The 18,451-nt window shown below is 38.6% G+C and overlaps 2 non-coding genes across 2 annotated transcripts; both read left to right on the plus strand.

The window, feature by feature from the left end:
* The first annotated feature begins 10,489 nt into the window (after nt 1-10,489).
* Nucleotides 10,490-10,597, plus strand: LOC148546257 (small nucleolar RNA R71). The gene has a single exon (XR_015901720.1). It is a non-coding gene; the product is annotated as a small nucleolar RNA R71 (small nucleolar RNA).
* A 7,248-nt stretch (nt 10,598-17,845) lies between these two features.
* Nucleotides 17,846-17,953, plus strand: LOC148546258 (small nucleolar RNA R71). The gene has a single exon (XR_015901033.1). It is a non-coding gene; the product is annotated as a small nucleolar RNA R71 (small nucleolar RNA).
* Nucleotides 17,954-18,451: the final 498 nt, after the last annotated feature.

Here is an 18,451-nt window from a genome sequence, read left to right on the forward strand (position 1 = left end):
AAGAGTTCCAAATGAAAAAGATTATAAAATTATTTCTACTGGAAGTAACCATTCCATCTTTTTGAAACCTTTTATGTTCAAAATGGAATTTCACATAATTTTTCTTGCCCAATAATTCATCAACAAAATGGATTTGTGAAAAGGATAAATAGAAGTCTCCATGAGATGGCTAGAGCCATGTTATGTGAGAATGAATACCTTGTTTTTATGGATCGAAACTATTAAGACAGCTTGATACATTTTAAACTGAATCATCATTAGAAAATTCTTGAAAAAGACACCTTATGAGTTATGGAAAGGAACTCCTCCTACTTTGCACTATTTTCATGTTTTTAAAACAAAATTTTTTGTTTTAAATATCAAAGAAAATCTGAAAAAAGAAATTGATTCAAAATCATATGAAGGAATTATTGTTACTTCACTTCTAGCAAGATCTATAGAATTTATATCAAAACCACTAAAACTGCCGACGAGACTATACATGTTACCTTTTTTTATACTAATATTTCTTCTAGTGTTCCTAAAGATGATTATGCAGATATTCCAAGTATTGAAGAGTCGTCACTGATGAGTTTGGAAACTCCAAATTAAATTGATGATTATCAAACATTATTAAAATAATTAATTACAAAATTATTAAGTTGAATTTTAATTCACATTTGTATATTAATAATTTTGTTGTGCAAATTTTGTTTTGGGCCGACAAATGACAAGCCCAATATGATGAATATAATCAGCCTTTGGTACAAAATGTTTAAATTATTGTGGCTGATTTTTTGAAATAAAGAAAAGCCCAAACCTCAGGTCCATTTTGATAAAACAAATGTTGAAGACAGTGGCTCAAGGAAGCCATACGTTGATCACAAAACAAAGGGTTTCATTTTGAATGAAACATGGTTTCGGTTACCTCATTCTCTACTCACTTGGTGAAGCCATTTGTTGCAACTAGAATCCATTTTTTGCCCATTGATGGGGGGTTGATTGGTCCCACAAAATCTATAGCCCATGTATGGAATGGGTATAATGTTTTGAGACTGTTCTTTTGCATGCTTGGCACGTGTATTAGGTTTGCATGCTTTTGACATTGCGGATACCTCCTAACCCAGCTGATTGTATCTTCTTTCATTTTTGGCTAGTAATAGCCAATCCTGATTAGTTCATACCACAAGGCCTTTCCTCCTTGGTGTCTTCCACATATCCCTTGATGGACTTCTTCTAATAGTTTTTTTTTTCTTCATCTCGAACACTTTTTAGCACCTCCCTGGTAAAACTCTTCTTGAACAACTCACCTTTCTGCAAAAAGTAGTGTTATGATTTCTTCTTCAATCTTTCAGCTTCTATTTTTTCTGAACGCAAAACTCCAGCATCGAGGTACTCTACGATAGGTTGTTGCCAAGTCTGAACATTACATATCTACGTACTTTCTTTTGTTTCTTGACTAGCCTTGCAAGAAGCTTGTAATTTATCACAGTGAGATTTTATTTTTGGCCAATAAATATCCCACCTCTGGAGCCTTCGGTACAACCCAGGGCCTTCTTCTCCACAAGTGGCTCCATGTAGTTGTTTTGTTTTTTCTTTCCCTTCCTCTTATCCTACACATTTCATGAGGAGTCCATCATTACTTTTTTTGAATATTTGCCTATTGAGGAGGCACAATCCTCTTGTTTCTTTGGTGATGTTGAGTGTTCTAAGTTGTTCATGTAGAGGCGTTTTCCAATCATTGGTTTTTTCTTCCATGGACATCCTTTCTTCTTTGGAACTTTTAGTTATCTGGTGTTCTAAAGCATGTTGTCCATTTTAAATAGTGACTCTACTCCCTAATGTTGCTAGAGCATCTGCATGCTTATTTTCTGTTCGGGGTACATGCTCAAATGAAATCTTGTCAAATACCTTCATCATGCGCCAAACTTGTTCTCTGCATAAGGCCAGACTTCTTTCCTTCGTGATGTACCCTCCTTGGATCTGTTGTATTATTATGTTGGAGTCTCCTTTGACATAGAATTTCTTGATACCAATTTCTTGAGACATCTTTAGACCGAGCATTAGAGCTTCATACTCCGCCTCATTATTGGTGCAAGAGAAATCTAATCAAAATATGAAAGATAGATTTCTTCCATGGGAGTCTGTAAGGACGACTCCTGCCCCTTCCTTGTGGATTCGAGGATGTTCCATCAAACATGAGGTTCTATGTTTTCTCTTCATTACAAGCATGAACAATCTCTATTGTTCCTAAAATTTGATCCGACAACTCTTCAATCGTTGCTTTTTTAGGACAAATTGACAAGAGGTCAGCCAAAGGTTGGCTCTTAATAGTGGTAGGTGTCACCAATTTTACATTATATTTGCTTAATAGGAGTTTCCAATGACTTATTCTCCTCGTCAACATTGGCTTTTCGATTAAAAATCAGAGGCCTTCATTTTTTGATACAACTTCTACTTGGTGTGCTTGGAAGCAGTGCCGGTATCTTTGTGAGATGTACACTAGAGCGAGGCAATGTTCTCCGGAGAGGGGTATCTTTGTTTTGGCCCTTTCATGGCTCTAATGACATAGGCAATAGGTTTCTCTTTGCCTTCACCTTCTTTACCTTCAATGGTTCACCAAGTTGTGGGGAAGTCATGGTGTAAGTGGATATGAGAACGTCCTTGATCTTGTTCGTTACAGCTTGGTGGTGTTGTTCCCGCTTAAAGGTGTTCTTCTCTTTCAACAAAAGTCTTAGGGGTCTCAAGAGCTCTCCTAATGCTGGTATGAACCTTCGAATGTACCCCAGCTTGCCTAAGAACTTCTGGAGTCCCTTGATGTCTTTAGGGGCCTCCATGTCTTAGACAGCTTTAATCTTATCCTCGTCAGTCGAAATGCCTCCTTTGCGGACTCTGAAACCTAAGAACTTTCCCGATGACACCCCGAAGGCACATTTCATAGGGTTCATCTTGAGTCTATACTTTCTGCATCCAGTGAACACAACTCTGAGGTATTTTGTGTGTTGCTTCTTGGATGTTGACTTGACAACCAAATATTCTACATAGTCTTCCATAAAGTCATGAATTACGTCATGAAATATAGCAGTCATGTCTCTTTGGTAGGTTGCTCCAGCATTCTTTAGGCCAAAAGGCATAATAGTATAGTAAAGGTTGCCTATGGGTGTCCAAAATGCTATTTTTTTATCTTCCAGAGCCATTCTAATTTGGTTGTACCCACTAAATCCATCCATGAAGGAAAACCTTTCAAATCTGGCTGTAGCATCTACCATTCTGTCAACATCTGGCAGAGGAAAATCATCCTTAGGGCAAGCTTTGTTTAGATCCCTAAAATCTACGGAACACCGGACTTGTCCATTTTTATTTTTTACTGGTACTATGTTAGCTAACCAAGAGGGGTGTTGTATTGGTTTGATGAATTTGGCCACGAGTAACTTTTTGATTTCTTTCTTTACTTGAGCCTCTATTTCATTGGAGAATTTTCTAGGAACTTGTTTGACAGGGGTTGCTCCCTTCCTCACAGTTAGATTGTGGGTTACCAGGTTTGAGTTTAACCCTGGTATTTCATTATAGTTCCAAGCGAACACATCTCTGAACTCTGTTAATAGCGCTATCAACTCTTTTTTCTCTATCTCCCCTAGAGCTTTGCACATGAACAAAGGTCTCGAATGTTCTTCATGCCTTAAATTAATCTCTTTTAATTCTTCTTCCTTCTGCTTTGTTTCATCTTGGAGTTGGAGAGGGTCGTTTCTTATGTTGCTTTGAAGATGTTCTTTCTCTTGTACACTTAGGATGTCAGAGCTAGGGGAGTTCTGGTAATTTTCCCCCGCTGGACTCCCGAGTTCCTATAGGATACACCACCTATGCCCTCCACCTGGGAGAATTTCCTTACGAAGCTCTAGATCTTTGATTGTTGTTGCTTGCTCTTTAGTGCTTTCTTTTGGTGCTTCCTCCATCAAGGTATTACTTCATGCTCCTTTTTGTCTGGGTGTTCTGATGCGGGATTCCTACACACACCTTATTTTGTTATGGCCCCTAGTAACACAAGCTCTTCATAAAAACTCGTATCCACTAAATGTGCTTCTCCTGCATCAAAGGGTGTTACAGTGGCTAAGATGCTAATATCCTTCCCTCTCTAACTAGACTTTATGCATTGATGCCAACTCGAAGAAACGCACCGATATAAATGAATCTATGGACGTCCTAGTAGGATGTGATAGCTAGAGTTTCCATCCACCACATGAAACTTATTGTTGGTCTTTATGGGGCCAATTTCTAAGACAACATTAACACACCCTTTAGATTTCACACCCACTCCATTAAAAGCATTGATCCTAACTTGAGTAGGCCTTATCTGATCAGCAGAACCTCCCATCTCTAGAAATATATGAGTGGGTATGATAGGTACCCCCGATCCAGCATCCACCAAGGCCCTTCTGACCTTCATGCCTTCTACAACTACTTCCACGTATAATGGTTTATTATGGTAGAACTCCCCATTGAACGAGTCGGGGTCCCAAAACACCAGGGTATTTGCATGGTCTTTTTCTAATCTTGTGAGCGGAGTGTTGACGCCCCAAAATAGTTTTCATGCTTCTGAATGACTCCTATTAGAGTTCTAGCTGTCTTTTTCTGAATGTGGGGTTCTAAGCCAAGTTGGTTGAACATAATTCTACACCCTCGAGATTTCAAAAGACCCCTTGTCAATGTGTCTTCATCCAGGGACTCCTCCATGGTAACCATCTCTTCTGCTTCATCTACGATCTCTGTCATTATTACCTTTCCTTCAACACCTATCATTCTAACATCATGTTGAGAAAAAAGAGTGCTCTCCACACCTTCTTGGTTTTGTTCTCCATTTAGGAGTATCTTTCCTTCCTTCACTTGCCTATGGAACATCGTCCTCACCATATAACAATTAGTCAATCCATGGTTCTTATTTAGGTACACCATACAATACTTTGGGTCTCTCAAATCTTCAGGTGTTGGTGGTTCTCTATCTGTTCTGGGGTTTAATGTTACATCCTCAAACCACACATTTACGACAATGATGGCTTGAGCTTTAGAGAGGGTAGTAGGGGTGGAGGACTGTTTCTGTTAGAACCCTTAGAAAAGGAACGCCTTCTGCCCCTGCTATCAGTAGTACACACCTCTAGAGGAAAAATTTCTTTAGCTCTCCTCCCATTACGCTTCATTGCCTCAGTTATGTCAGATGCTCTCTTTAAGAGCTCAAAGAAAATGTTTATGTTGTTCATAAAAAGATCAATTTGGGATCCATCTTCCACATTTCTAATACACCCGTACACTAATTGTGTCTCTGGGATGGTGTTCGTAAAGCTTGATCTCTATATCTCTTGATAAATACTACCAATCCTTCTCCTTGTCTCTATTTCACCCTTCCTAGGTCCATGATGTGCATAGAGGGTTCCTCTTCTAAGAACTTGTTACAGAACTTCGTCACTAATCATTCTCAAGTGTTGATGATATTGGATTTCAACTTGGCATACCATGTGAATGCCCTTTTAGTTAATGATTTTGAGAAATCCTTGATCTTGAGCTCCTGGCGGTTTCTGAACACTCCGAGGTCGTCCAAGAATGATAGGATGTATTTCTTGGCACTCCTAGTACCATCAAACTTGCAAAAGGTAGGCGGTTAGTACCCCTTAAGGTACGATTTTACCAAAATATGATGCCCAAATGGTGAATTTATCTCCCAAGTGGGTTCACTTGCTTCTCCTTTACCTTTTAGAATACGCGCCAACTCCCTATGAGTAACTGGTGTGTTCTCGTCTTCCTCCAAATTCTACTGATTCACGAATGGAGGTGGTAAGGGAGTTTTATACCTCGTTTGATCGCTAGCCATCATTTTCGTGATCAAAACTTGCATCTTTGTTTGGTTGTCTATCATATAGTTGTACACATGAGCAGGGATGGTTACATGAGTGTGCAGACTAACGGTACCTCCAACATGGGGTGTGAAAAAATTTGCGTAGGCATGAACTCCTTCTCCTCCTGCATCCAGATTCTGCTGCTCCATGTGTTCTTCTTCTTGGTTGTGCCTGTACTCATCTTGAGGTGATTCTAAGCTGAGATTGAGGTTCCGAGGGGTTATTGAACGTTGCCTAGGTAGTCGATTCTGTCCAGAATGAGTATTGCTAGACTCAGCCATCACATCAAAGTGTTACTCCCCAGTGGAGTCACCAGATGATTCAGACGAGTTTTGTGAAAAATAGATTAAATGAAAAATGATTAAGATGAGAGGTACAGAGTAAGTAAACTTGTGAGGAACACATCTAGCATGGTTTTCTTTTAACTAGATGATACTCTCTACACTCCAAATCCAACCAATCCACTTCCACCAATTTAGGTCCCACTAAAGAGAAATTCAACTCTTCAATGTGTTCTTTTGGGTTCCATCCTTTTACCCAACACCTTTAGGAGGAACTTGACTCTTTTTTTTTACCATTTTTGGATCATTTTAAAATTATTTATGTACAAAAAATTTATATTTTTAGTACACAATCATATGGGAGAATCTCGATGTAGTCTTTGACGGTACAAAGTATTCCCTCAAGCTGCATTGAATTTTTTATACTTAATGGAGCTATAATATTTTTTTTAACACATCATTACTCTAAATAATTAAATCTCCACTCTTTTATTCATTTTTTTAATAATGATATACATATTTGTATATATTATGATATTAAAATATTAATATGTTTGGCTAATTTGAATATAAGTATGTACTCATAAAAAAATAAATAAAAAGAATGCTTTTGTTAAAAATTTTGAATGTTAATAGAAAAAATAAATAAATGAATAGAAAAATAAATAAATAGATTCATAATTTATTTGTATATATTTATTTATTTTTAAATATTATATATATATATTTAAAGAAAGATGGATGACATGATTTAATTGATTAAAAAAAAAATTTCTCTTAAGAAAGAAGAAAAGGAGAAACTCTTATTCTCTTAGTTTAATGCATTTTAAATTTTGAGTACTGAGTTTGGAGAGAGGTAGAAAGAGAGAGAAACACCAAGAAAGGAGAGTCTGTTCATCATATTCTCTGTTAGGGCATTTTTCTACACGGCAGCCAGTGTCACCGCTGCTATCAACACCACCATCCAACCTTCTATCTTTTTCAATAATTGGGAGTTTTTATTAGGGTAAGGGACACTCCCACATTCAACCTCGCTTTGTCTTCTCACTTGGTAGGATTTTTTTTATCTTTTCTCTTCAGCTTTGCTCCTTTTTTATCATATAATGTGTACTCCCATTTTCTTGTATGAGATTCTGGCACTTGAATTTCTGCTATTGTATTTTTGGTATTTTTGGTATTTTGAATTGTATTCTGAACTTTTGTTAATCTGTACTCGTGTTATTCTAAACTCTTGTTACTATGAACTCTTGTTACTCTGATGATTATTCTGTACTCTTGTTACTATGAATCCTTGTTATTATGTTTTTTTATCTTTGCATAACTTTCTTCGTTCTCATGTAACCCATCTCAATCCCCATGTATATTGGATTGTTAATTTTGGAATTAGTTACGAGGATATGAGGATCTAATGGCCTTATCAAGTAAAGAATATGATAAATAATTTTTATACCTTTGCTTTTTGTTCCTTTTGAGAACTCCCTGATTGTTTTCTTGACATGCAATGCTCTTTGACTTTTTCAGAATTTATTGAGTGTTCTGCAATTTTTTCTTTATATTTTGAGTTGGTGTTCTTGAATTATTTCTTATTGTTGGAATTGTGATGATATTGGTACTCTTTTAATTTTGCTATTGGTGTTGAGTATTTTTGTCATTGGTATTCAAGTGATCTTGATATTCACTCTATTTTATTGTTGTTGTTCTTTTTTTTATAGGAATTCTTTCTTTTTGTTGTCATGTCTCGTGTGAAACTTGCTGAGATAGTGAATAGTGATCCATAGGATTCTAATAACAGTTTGGGGACTGATTCTTCTGTGGATGATATGGACAATGTTCCTTAAGAATATGCCATCGGATTTTTTGAATCTATCCCCCAACCTAGAGTTAAACCATCGGACAATAGGACTACTTTTGTGGATTCTTCCCTTATTAAGAAATCTTTTTTGGACCATCCTTCCTCTGGCTCGTTATTAGGTACAGATAAAACTATAAAATCCAGCTTTGATTCTTCAGATTGTAGAATTTTAGGTGAATTCATTGAAAAGCCTTCATATCAAGTAGATCCTGCTCTACTTCATTTTCAGTTAAAGTGCCAAGAATTTTCATAGACATCTTTCAATTCTGAAGAAGCTACTCACGTGAATAAGGTTTGGCAGAAGTGGGTACTCATAGTATCATTTGAGGAAGATGGTGATTTTGTGAGGAAATTGAAGTTTGCTGGTTTTGCTGAGGCTATTCGCATATTCGCAGGCTGATAGTTCTCTACCATCTATTATCATAATTGATTCTTATCAACAAAGTAAAGAAGTGATAAGAATCAATTATGATAATAGATGGTAGAGACAATCAACCTGCAGATGAGCGGATAGCCTCAGCAACACCAGCAAACTTCAATCTCCTCACAAAATCACCACCCTCCTTAAACAATAATATGAATACCCACTTCTGCCAAACCTTATTCACGTGGGTAGCTGCTTCATATTTGAAAGTTGTCCATAAAAATTCTTGGCGCTTAATCCGAGAACGAAGTAGAGCAGGAGCCAGGGTGTGCTATTTTTCATACTGTTTTTCAGTTTGTTTTTGCTTTTTCAATTATTTTTGTGACTTCACATGATCATCAACCTACAAAAAACATAAAATAACAATGGAAAATAGAAATTTAACATAGATAAGTAAAATTTGGGTTGCCTCCCAACAAGCGATTCTTTAATGTCAGTAGCTTGACAGTGGGCTCTCATGGAGCCTCACAGATACTCAGAGCATGATGATGGCCTCTTAACACCAAACTTAGAGTTTCGTTGTGGCCTCCCAACACCAAACTTAGAGTTTGAATGTGGGGGTTTTGTTTGACTCTACATTGAGAGAAGCTTTTCATGCTTCTTCTCCATGGTTACAGAGGGAGATCCTTGAGCTTTAAACACAAGGGAGTCCTCATTCACTTGAAGGATCAATTCTCCTCTGTCAGCATCAATCACAGCTTTTACTGTGGCTAGGAAGGGTCTGCCAAGGATGATGGATTCATCCATACACTTCTCAGTCTCTAGGATTATGAAATCAGCAGGAATGTAGTGGTCTTCAACCTTTATTAAGACATCCTCTACAAGTTCATAAGCCTGTTTCCTTGAATTGTCTGCCATCTCTAGTGAGATTCTTGCAGCTTGTACCTCAATGATTCCTAGCTTCTTCATTACAAAGAGACGCATGAGGTTTATGCTTGACCCTAGGTCACACAGAGCCTTCTCAAAGGTCATGGTGCCTAGTCAAGTCATCCAGTTCTTTGGTGAGCAAGGGGGTTCATCCTCCCAAGTTTCATTACCAAATAGCTTGGCATTTAACTTCATGATTGCTCCAAGGTACTAAGCAACCTGTTCTTCAGTAACATTTTCATCCCTATTCAGAGGATGAATATTCATCAGAGCTCATGAATGGCAGAAGTAAATTCAATGGAATCTTTATGGTCTCAGTGTGAGCCTCAAATTCCCATGGTTCCTCATTAGGGAACTCCTTGGAGGCCAGTGGACGTCCATTGAGGTCTTCCTCAGTGGAGATTACTGCCTCTTCCTCCTCTCCAGGTTCGGCCGTGTGGATTATGTTGATGGCCTTGCACTCTCCTTTTGGATTCTTTTCTGTATTGCTTGGAAGAGTACTAGGAGGGAGTTCAGTAACTGTCTTACTCAGCTGACCCACTTGTGCCTCCAAATTTCTAATGGAGGACCTTGTTTCAATCATGAAACTTTGAGTGGTTTTAATTAGATCAGAGAATATGGTTGCTAAGTCAGAATGGCTCTTAGAATTCTCTGTCTGTTGCTGAGAAGATGATGGAAAAGGCTTGCTATTGCTAAACCTATTTCTTCCACCATTATTGTTGTTGAAGCCTTGTTGAGGCCTCTGTTGGTCCTTCCATGAGAGGTTTGGATGATTTCTCCATGAAGGATTATAGGTGTTTCCATAGGATTCTCCCATGTAATTCACCTCTTCCATTGCTGGGTTCTCAGGATCATAAGCTTCTTCTTCAGATGAAGCTTCTTTGGTACTGCCTGTTGCTGCTTGCATTCCAGACAGACTCTGAGAAATCATATTGACTTGTTGAGTCAATATTTTGTTCTGAGCCAATATGGCATTCAGAGTATCAATTTCAAGAACTCCTTTCTTCTGATTTGTCCCATTATTCACAGGATTCTTTTCAATAGTGTACATGTATGGGTTATTTACAATCATTTCAATGAGTTCTTAAGCTTCTGCAGGCATCTTCTTCAGATGAAGAGATCCTCCAGCAGAGCTGTCCAATGACATCTTGGATAGTTTAGATAGACCATCATAGAAGATACCTATGATGCTCCATTCTGAAAGCATGTCAGAAGGACACCTTCTGATCAATTGTTTGTATCTTTCCCAAGCTTCATAGAGGGATTCACCTTCCTTCTGTCTGAAGGTTTGGACTTCCACTCTAAGCTTGCTCAATTTTTGAGGTGGAAAGAACTTTGCCAAGAAGGCAATGACTAGCTTTTCCCAAGAGTTCAGGCTTTCTTTAGGTTGTGAATCCAACCATGTTCTCGCTCTGTCTCTTACAGCAAAGGGAAAAAGCATAAGCTTATAGACCTCAGGTTCAACCCCATTGGTTTTGACAGTGTCACAGATTTGCAAGAATTTAACTAAGAACTGATGAGGATCTTCCAAAAGAAGTCCATGAAACTTGCAATTTTGTTGCATTAGAGAAACTAATTGAGACTTAAGCTCAAAGTTGTTTGCTCCAATGGCAGGGATTGAGATGCTTCTCCCATAGAAGTCAGGAGTATGTGCAGTAAAGTCACCAAGCACCTTCCTTGCATTGTTGGCATTGTTGTTGTTTTTGGCTGCCATGGCTTCTTCTTGTCTGAAAAGTTCTGTTAGGTCCTCTATAGAGAGTTGTACTTTAGCTTCTCTTAACTTTCTCTTCAAGGTCCTTTCAGGTTCAGGATCAGCTTCAACAAGAATGCCTTTGTCCTTGATCCTGCTCATATGAAAAGAGAGGAGAAGAAAATATAGAATCCTCTATGTCACAGTATAGAGATTCCTTAAGGTGTCAGAAGTAAAGAAGAATAGAAGGAGAAGGTAGAGAAGAAAGAATTCGAACTTATCAAGAGGGATAGAGTTCGAATTATACATTGAGGAGGAGTGTTAGTCCATAAATAGAAGGATGTGAGAAGAGGGGAAGAATTTTCGAAAATAAAGTGAAAAGATTTTGAAATAATTAAGAGAAATTTTTAAAATTTGGTAAATGATTTTCGAAAACTAAGATTGGGAAAGAAATTAAGTGATTTTTGAAAAAGATTTTGAAATTAGAAATAAAAAAGATATGATTGAAACTTAATTTGAAAAGGATGTGATTGAGAAGATATGATTGAGAATCAAATTTAAAAGAAGAAAGTTTTTAAAATTAAAGTTGATTACTTGACCAACAAGAAATTAAAAGATATGATTCTAGAATTAACACTGTTGATCCTTCTTTAATATGCAAGTAACAACTTAAAAATTTTAAATTAAATCACTAATTGTAGCAAGGATTTTTGAAAATAGTAAGAAAATTGAAAAGAAATTGATTTTGAAAAGATATGATTGAAAAGATATGATTGAAAAGATATGATTTGAAAAAAAATTTGAATTAAAAACAAAATCTTCCCTCTGGTGTCCTCCTGGCGTTAAACGCCCAGAATGGCATCCATTCTGGCGTTTAACGCCCAAAATGCTATCTTTTTGGGCGTTTAACGCCCAGCCAGGTACCCTGGCTGGCGTTTAAACGCCAGTTTTCCTTCTTCACTGGGCATTTTGAATGCCCAGCTTTTTCTGTGTAATTCCTCTGATGTATGTTCCGAATCTTCAATTCTCTGTATTATTGACTTGAAAAGACACAAGTTTAAATTTTTTTTTTTGAATTTTTCGATGATGAGAAACAATAAAAAAATGCAACTAAGATCAAATAAACAATGCATGCAAGACACCAAACTTAGAAGTTTGTATACTAAGGACTATAACAATTTAAAAATGCACATGAGAAACAACAAAAGACACAGAACAAGAGAATTTAAAGATCAGAGCAAGGAAATCATCAAGAACAACTTGAAGATCAATGAAGAACATAATGCATGTATTTTTCGAAAATTAGAAGAATGCAATTGACACCAAACTTAAGATTAGACCCTAGACTCAAACAAGAAACATAAAATATTTTTTATTTTAAAATTTAAAAAAAAATTTTTGTGATTTTTCAAAAATTATATGGAAAAGAAGATAAAGGGATTCAAAATTTTTAATAAGAATTCCAGAAATCATTGCAATGTTAGTCTAAAACTCCGGTCCAGGAATTAGACATGGCTTACTAGCCAGCCAAGCTTCCAGTGAAAGCTTCGGTCCAAACACTAGACATGGCCAATGGCCAGCCAAGCTTTAGCAAATCATTACGTTCAACAGCAAGATTGATAGAAATCAACAAGCCCTTGTGATGATAAGTTGAAACCTCGGTCCAAAAGATTAGACATGGCTTCACAGCCAGCCAGACTTCAACAAATCATCATGAAACTCTAGAATTCATTCTTAAAAACTATGAAGAACAAAATAGAAAATTTTTTGTATTTTTGAAAATTTTTTTTTTCGAAAATAAGAAGTAAAAAGCTTAAACATAAAATAAAATTACCTAATGTAAGCAACAAGATGAACCGTCAGTTGTCCAAACTTGAACAATCCCCGGCAACGGCGCCAAAAACTTGGTGCACGAAATTGTGATCATCAATGGCGCCAACATCATGGTACGCACAATTGTAATCTCAACTCTTTGTCACAACTCCGCACAACTAACCAGCAAGTGCACTGGGTCGTCCAAGTAATAAACCTTACGTGAGTAAGGGTCGATCCCACGGAGACTGTCGGCTTGAAGCAAGCTATGGTCACCTTGTAAATCTCAATCAGGCGAATTCAAATGGTTATGGAGAATTGATAATTAAAAGATGAATAAAATAAGATAGAGATACTTATGTAATTCGTTGGTGAGAATTTCAGATAAGCGTATGAAGATGCTTTGTTCCTTCTGAACCTCTGCTTTCCTATTGCCTTCTTTCAATCATTCATACTCCTTTCCATGGCAAGCTTTATGTTGGGCATCACTGTTGTCAATGGCTACTTCCCTTCCTCTCAGTGAAAATGTTCCAAATGCGCTGTCACCACACGGCTAATCATCTGTCGGTTCTCGATGATGTTGGAATAGGATCCATTGATCCTTTTGCATCTGTCACACGCCCAACACTCGCGAGTTTGAAGCTCGTCACAGTCATCCCTTCCCAGATCCTACTCGGAATACCACAGACAAGGTTTAGACTTTCCAAACCTCAGGAATGGCCGCCAATAATTCTAGCCTATACCACGAAGGTTCTAATCTTAGATTAGAAACCTAAGAGATACACATTCAAGCTATTGCAAGTAGAACGGAAGTGGTTGTCAGGCACGCGTTCATAGGTGAGAATGGTGATGAGTGTCACAGATCATCACATTCATCATGTTGAAGAACGAATGGATATCTTAGAATAGAAATAGGCTTGAGTTGAATAGAAAAACAATAGTACTTTGCATTAATTCATGAGGAACAGCAGAGCTCCACACCTTAATCTATGGTGTGTAGAAACTCTACCGTTGAAAATACATAAGAACAAAAGGTCTAGGCATGGCCGAATGGCCAGCCTCCCAAAGCATGAACATACAAGTTCCAAGATGAAAAGTATGATCCAGTGTGTAAAATACAGTAGCAAAAGGTCCTATTTGTAGAAAACTAGTAACCTAGGGTTTACAGAAATGAGTAAATGATGCAGAATCCACTTTCGGGCCCACCTGGTGTGTGCTTGGGCTGAGCATTGAAGCTTTCACGTGTAGAGACTTTTCTTGGAGTTAAACGCCAGCTGTTGTGCCAGTTTGGGCGTTTAACTCCAGCTTTCATGCTAGTTCTGGCGTTTTGACACCAGAATTTCTATGCTGACTTGGAATGCCGGTTTGGGCCATCAAATCTTGGGAAAAGTATGGACTATTATATATTTCTGGAAAGCCCAGGATGTCTAATTTTTAACGCAATTGAGATCGTGCCAATTGGGTTTTTGTAGCTCCAGAAAATCCACTTTGAGTGCAGGGAGGTCAGAATCCAACTGCATCAGTCCTTTTTCAGCCTCTGAATCAGATTTTTTGCTCAGGTTCCTCAATTTCAGCCAGAAAATACCTGAAATCCACTTGGAGAAGGATAGAATGCTCTTGGTGCTCCACCCTTAGTTGTCCCATGTTGGAACTTAATTCTCCTAGGGAGGTGTTGATTTGCTCCCAATAGTTTTGTGGAGAAAAATGCATCCCTTGAGATATCTCAGGGATTTCATGATGAGGAATTTCCTCATGCTCTTGTCCATGAGTGGGATCTGTTGTTTGCTCCATCCTTTTCTTAGTGATGGGCTTGTCCTCATCAATGAGGATGTCTTTCTCTATGTCAATTCCAGCTAAATTGCAAAGGTGACAAATAAGATGAGGGAAGGCTAACCTTGACAAAGTAGAGGACTTGTCCACCACCTTGTAGAGTTCTAGGGATATAACCTCATGAACTTCTACTTCCTCTCTAATCATGATGCTATGGATCATGATAGCCCGGTCTATAGTAACTTTAGACCCGTTGCTAGTGGGAATGATTGAGCGTTGGATGAACTCAAACCATCCCCTAGCCACAGACTTGAGGTCATGCCTTCTTAGTTGAACCGGCTTCCCTCTTGAATCTCTCTTCCATTGAGCGCCCTCTTCACAAATGTCTATGAGGACTTGGTCCAATCTTTGATCAAAGTTGACCCTTCTAGTGTAGGGGTGTGCATCTCCTTGCATCATGGGCAAGTTGAATGCCAACCTTATATTTTCTGGACTGAAATCTAAGTATTTCCCCTGAACCATTGTAAGCCAATTTTTAGGGTCCGGGTTCACACTTTGATTATGGTTCTTGGTGATCCATGCATTGGCATAGAACTCTTGAACCATTAAGATTCCGACTTGTTGAATGGGGTTGGTGAGAACTTCCCAACCTCTTCTTCGAATCTCATGTCGGATCTCTGGATATTCACCTTTTTTGAGCTTGAAAGGGACCTCGAGGATCACTTTCTTCTTGGCCACAACTTCATAGAAGTGGTCTTGATGCACCTTTGAGATGAATCTCTCCATCTTCCATGACTCGGAGGTGGAAGCTTTTGCCTTCCCTTTCCTCTTTCTAGAGGTTTCTCCGGCCTTAGGTGCCATAAATGGTTATGGAAAAACAAAAAGCAACGCTTTTACCACACCAAACTTAGAAGGTTTGCTCGTCCTTGAGCAAAAGAAGAAAGAAGAGAGTAGAGGAAGAAGAAATAGAGGAGATGGAAGGGGGTATTGTTTCGGCCAAGGAGGAGAAGTAGTGTTGAAGATGAGTGAAAATGAAGGGGTGAAGAGTGGTTTATATAGGAGTGGGGAGAGGGTTTGGGTTCGGCCATGTATGGGTGGGATTGGGAGGGAAAGTGGTTTGAATTCGAATGGTGAGGTAGGTGAGGTTTATGATGAATGGATGTGGATTGGTGAAGGGTTTATGGAGAAGAGTATTATGAAAAGGTGTGAAGAAGAGAGAGAGTGAGTTGAGGTTGGTGGGGATCCTGTGGGGTCCACAGATCCTGAGGTGTCAAAGATTTCTCATCCCTGCACCAATTAGGCGTGCAAAATGCCCTCTGCTGCCAATTCTGGCGTTTAACGCCAGTCTGGTGCCCATTTCTGGCGTTAAATGCCCAGAATGGTGCCAGACAGGGCGTTTAACGCCCATTCTGCTGCCTTTACTAGCGTTTAAACGCCAGTAGCCTTCGCCTCCAGGGTGTGCTATTTTTCATTCTATTTTTCAGTTTGTTTTTGCTTTTTCAATTATTTTTGTGACTTCACATGATCATCAACCTACAGAAAACATAAAATAACAATGGAAAATAGAAATTTAACATAGATAAGTAAAATTTGGGTTGCCTCCCAACAAGCGATTCTTTAATGTCAGTAGCTTGACAGTGGGCTCTCATGGAGCCTCACAGATACTCAGAGCATGATGATGGTCTCTTAACACCAAACTTAGAGTTTGAATGTGGGGGTTTTGTTTGACTCTGCATTGAGAGAAGCTTTTCATGCTTCTTCTCCATGGTTACAGAGGGAAATCCTTGAGCTTTAAACACAAGGGAGTCCTCATTCACTTGAAGGATCAATTCTCCTCTGTCAACATCAATCATAGCTTTTGTTGTGGCTAGGAAGGGTCTGCCAAGGATGATGGATTCATCCATACACTTCTCAGTCTCTAGGATTATGAAATCAGCAGGGATGTAGTGGTCTTCAACCTTTACTAAGACATTCTCTACAAGTCCATAAGCATGTTTCCTTGAATTGTCTGCCATCTCTAGTGAGATTCTTGTAGCTTGTACCTCAATGATTCCTAGCTTCTCCATTACAGAGAGAGGCATAAGGTTTATGCTTGACCCTAGGTCACACAGAGCCTTCTCAAAGGTCATGGTGCCTATGGTACAAGGTATTGAGAACTTTCCAGGATCTTGTCCCTTTAGAGGTAATTTCTGCCTAGTCAAGTCATCCAGTTCTTTGGTGAGCAAGGGGGGTTCATCCTCCTAAGTCTCATTACCAAATAGCTTGGCATTTAACTTCATGATTGCTCCAAGGTTCTTAGCAACCTGTTCTTCAGTAACATCTTCATCCTTCTTCAGAGGATGAATATTCATTAGAGCTCATGAATGGCAGAAGTAAATTCAATGTAATCTCTATGGTCTCAGTGTGAGCCTCAGATTCCCATGGTTCCTCATTAGGAAACTCCTTGGAGGCCAGTGGACGTCCATTGAGGTCTTCCTCAGTGGAGATTACTGCCTCTTCCTCCTCTCCAGGTTCAGCCGTGTGGATTATGTTGATGGCCTTGCACTCTCCTTTTGGATTCTCTTCTGTATTGCTTGGAAGAGTACTAGGAGGGAGTTCAGTAACTTTCTTACTCATCTGACCCACTTGTGCCTCCAAATTTCTAATGGAGGATCTTGTTTCAATCATGAAACTTTGAGTGGTTTTAATTAGATCAAAGACTATGGTTGCTAAGTCAGAATGGCTCTTAGAATTCTCTGTCTGTTGCTGAGAAGATGATGGAAAAGGCTTGCTATTGCTAAACCTATTTCTTCCACCATTATTGTTGTTGAAGCTTTGTTGAGGCCTCTGTTGATCCTTCCAGGAGAGGTTTGGATGATTTCTCCATGAAGGATTATAGGTTTTTCCATAGGATTCTCCCATGTAATTCACCTCTTCCATTGCTGGGTTCTCAAGATTATAAGCTTCTTCTTCAGATGAAGCTTCTTTGGTGCTGCCTGTTACTGCTTGCATTCCAGACAGACTCTGAGAAATCATATTGACTTGTTGAGTCAATATTTTGTTCTGAGCCAATATGGCATTCAGAGTATCAATTTCAAGAACTCCTTTCTTCTGATTTGTCCCATTATTCACAGGATTCCTTTCAGAAGTGTACATGTATTGGTTATTTGCAACCATTTCAATGAGTTCTTGAGCTTCTGCAGGTGTCTTCTTCAGATGAAGAGATCCTCCAGCAGAGCTGTCCAATGACATCTTGGACAGTTTAGATAGACCATCATAGAAGATACCTATGATGCTCCATTCTGAAAGCATGTCAAAAGGACACCTTCTGATCAATTGTTTGTATCTTTCCCAAGCTTCATAGAGGGATTCACCTTCCTTCTGTCTAAAGGTTTGGACTTCCACTCTAAGCTTGCTCAATTTTTGAGGTGGAAAGAACTTTACCAAGAAGGCATTGACTAGCTTTTCCCAAGAGTTCAGGCTTTCTTTAGGTTGTGAATCCAACCATGTTCTCGCTCTGTCTCTTACAGCAAAGGGAAAAAGCATAAGCTTGTAGACCTCGGGTTCAACCCCATTGGTCTTGACAGTGTCACAGATTTGCAAAAATTCAGCTAAGAACTGATGAGGATCTTCCAAAGGAAGTCCATGAAACCAAGCACCTTCCTTGCATTGTTGGCATTGTTGTTGTTTTCGGCTGCCATGGCTTCTTCTTGTTTGAAAAGTTCTGTTAGGTCCTCTATAGAGAGTTGTAGTTTAGCTTCTCTTAGCTTTCTCTTCAAGGTCCTTTCAGGTTCAGGATCAGCTTCAACAAGAATGCCTTTGTCCTTGATTCTTCTCATATGAAAAGAGAGGAGAAGAAAATATAGAATCCTCTATGTCACAGTATAGAGATTCCTTAAGGTGTCAGAGGTA

This window comes from Arachis ipaensis, chromosome B9 (assembly GCF_059453495.1).
Source record: "Arachis ipaensis isolate K30076 ecotype BB chromosome B9, ASM5945349v1, whole genome shotgun sequence".
Classification (NCBI taxonomy): Eukaryota; Viridiplantae; Streptophyta; class Magnoliopsida; order Fabales; family Fabaceae; genus Arachis; species Arachis ipaensis.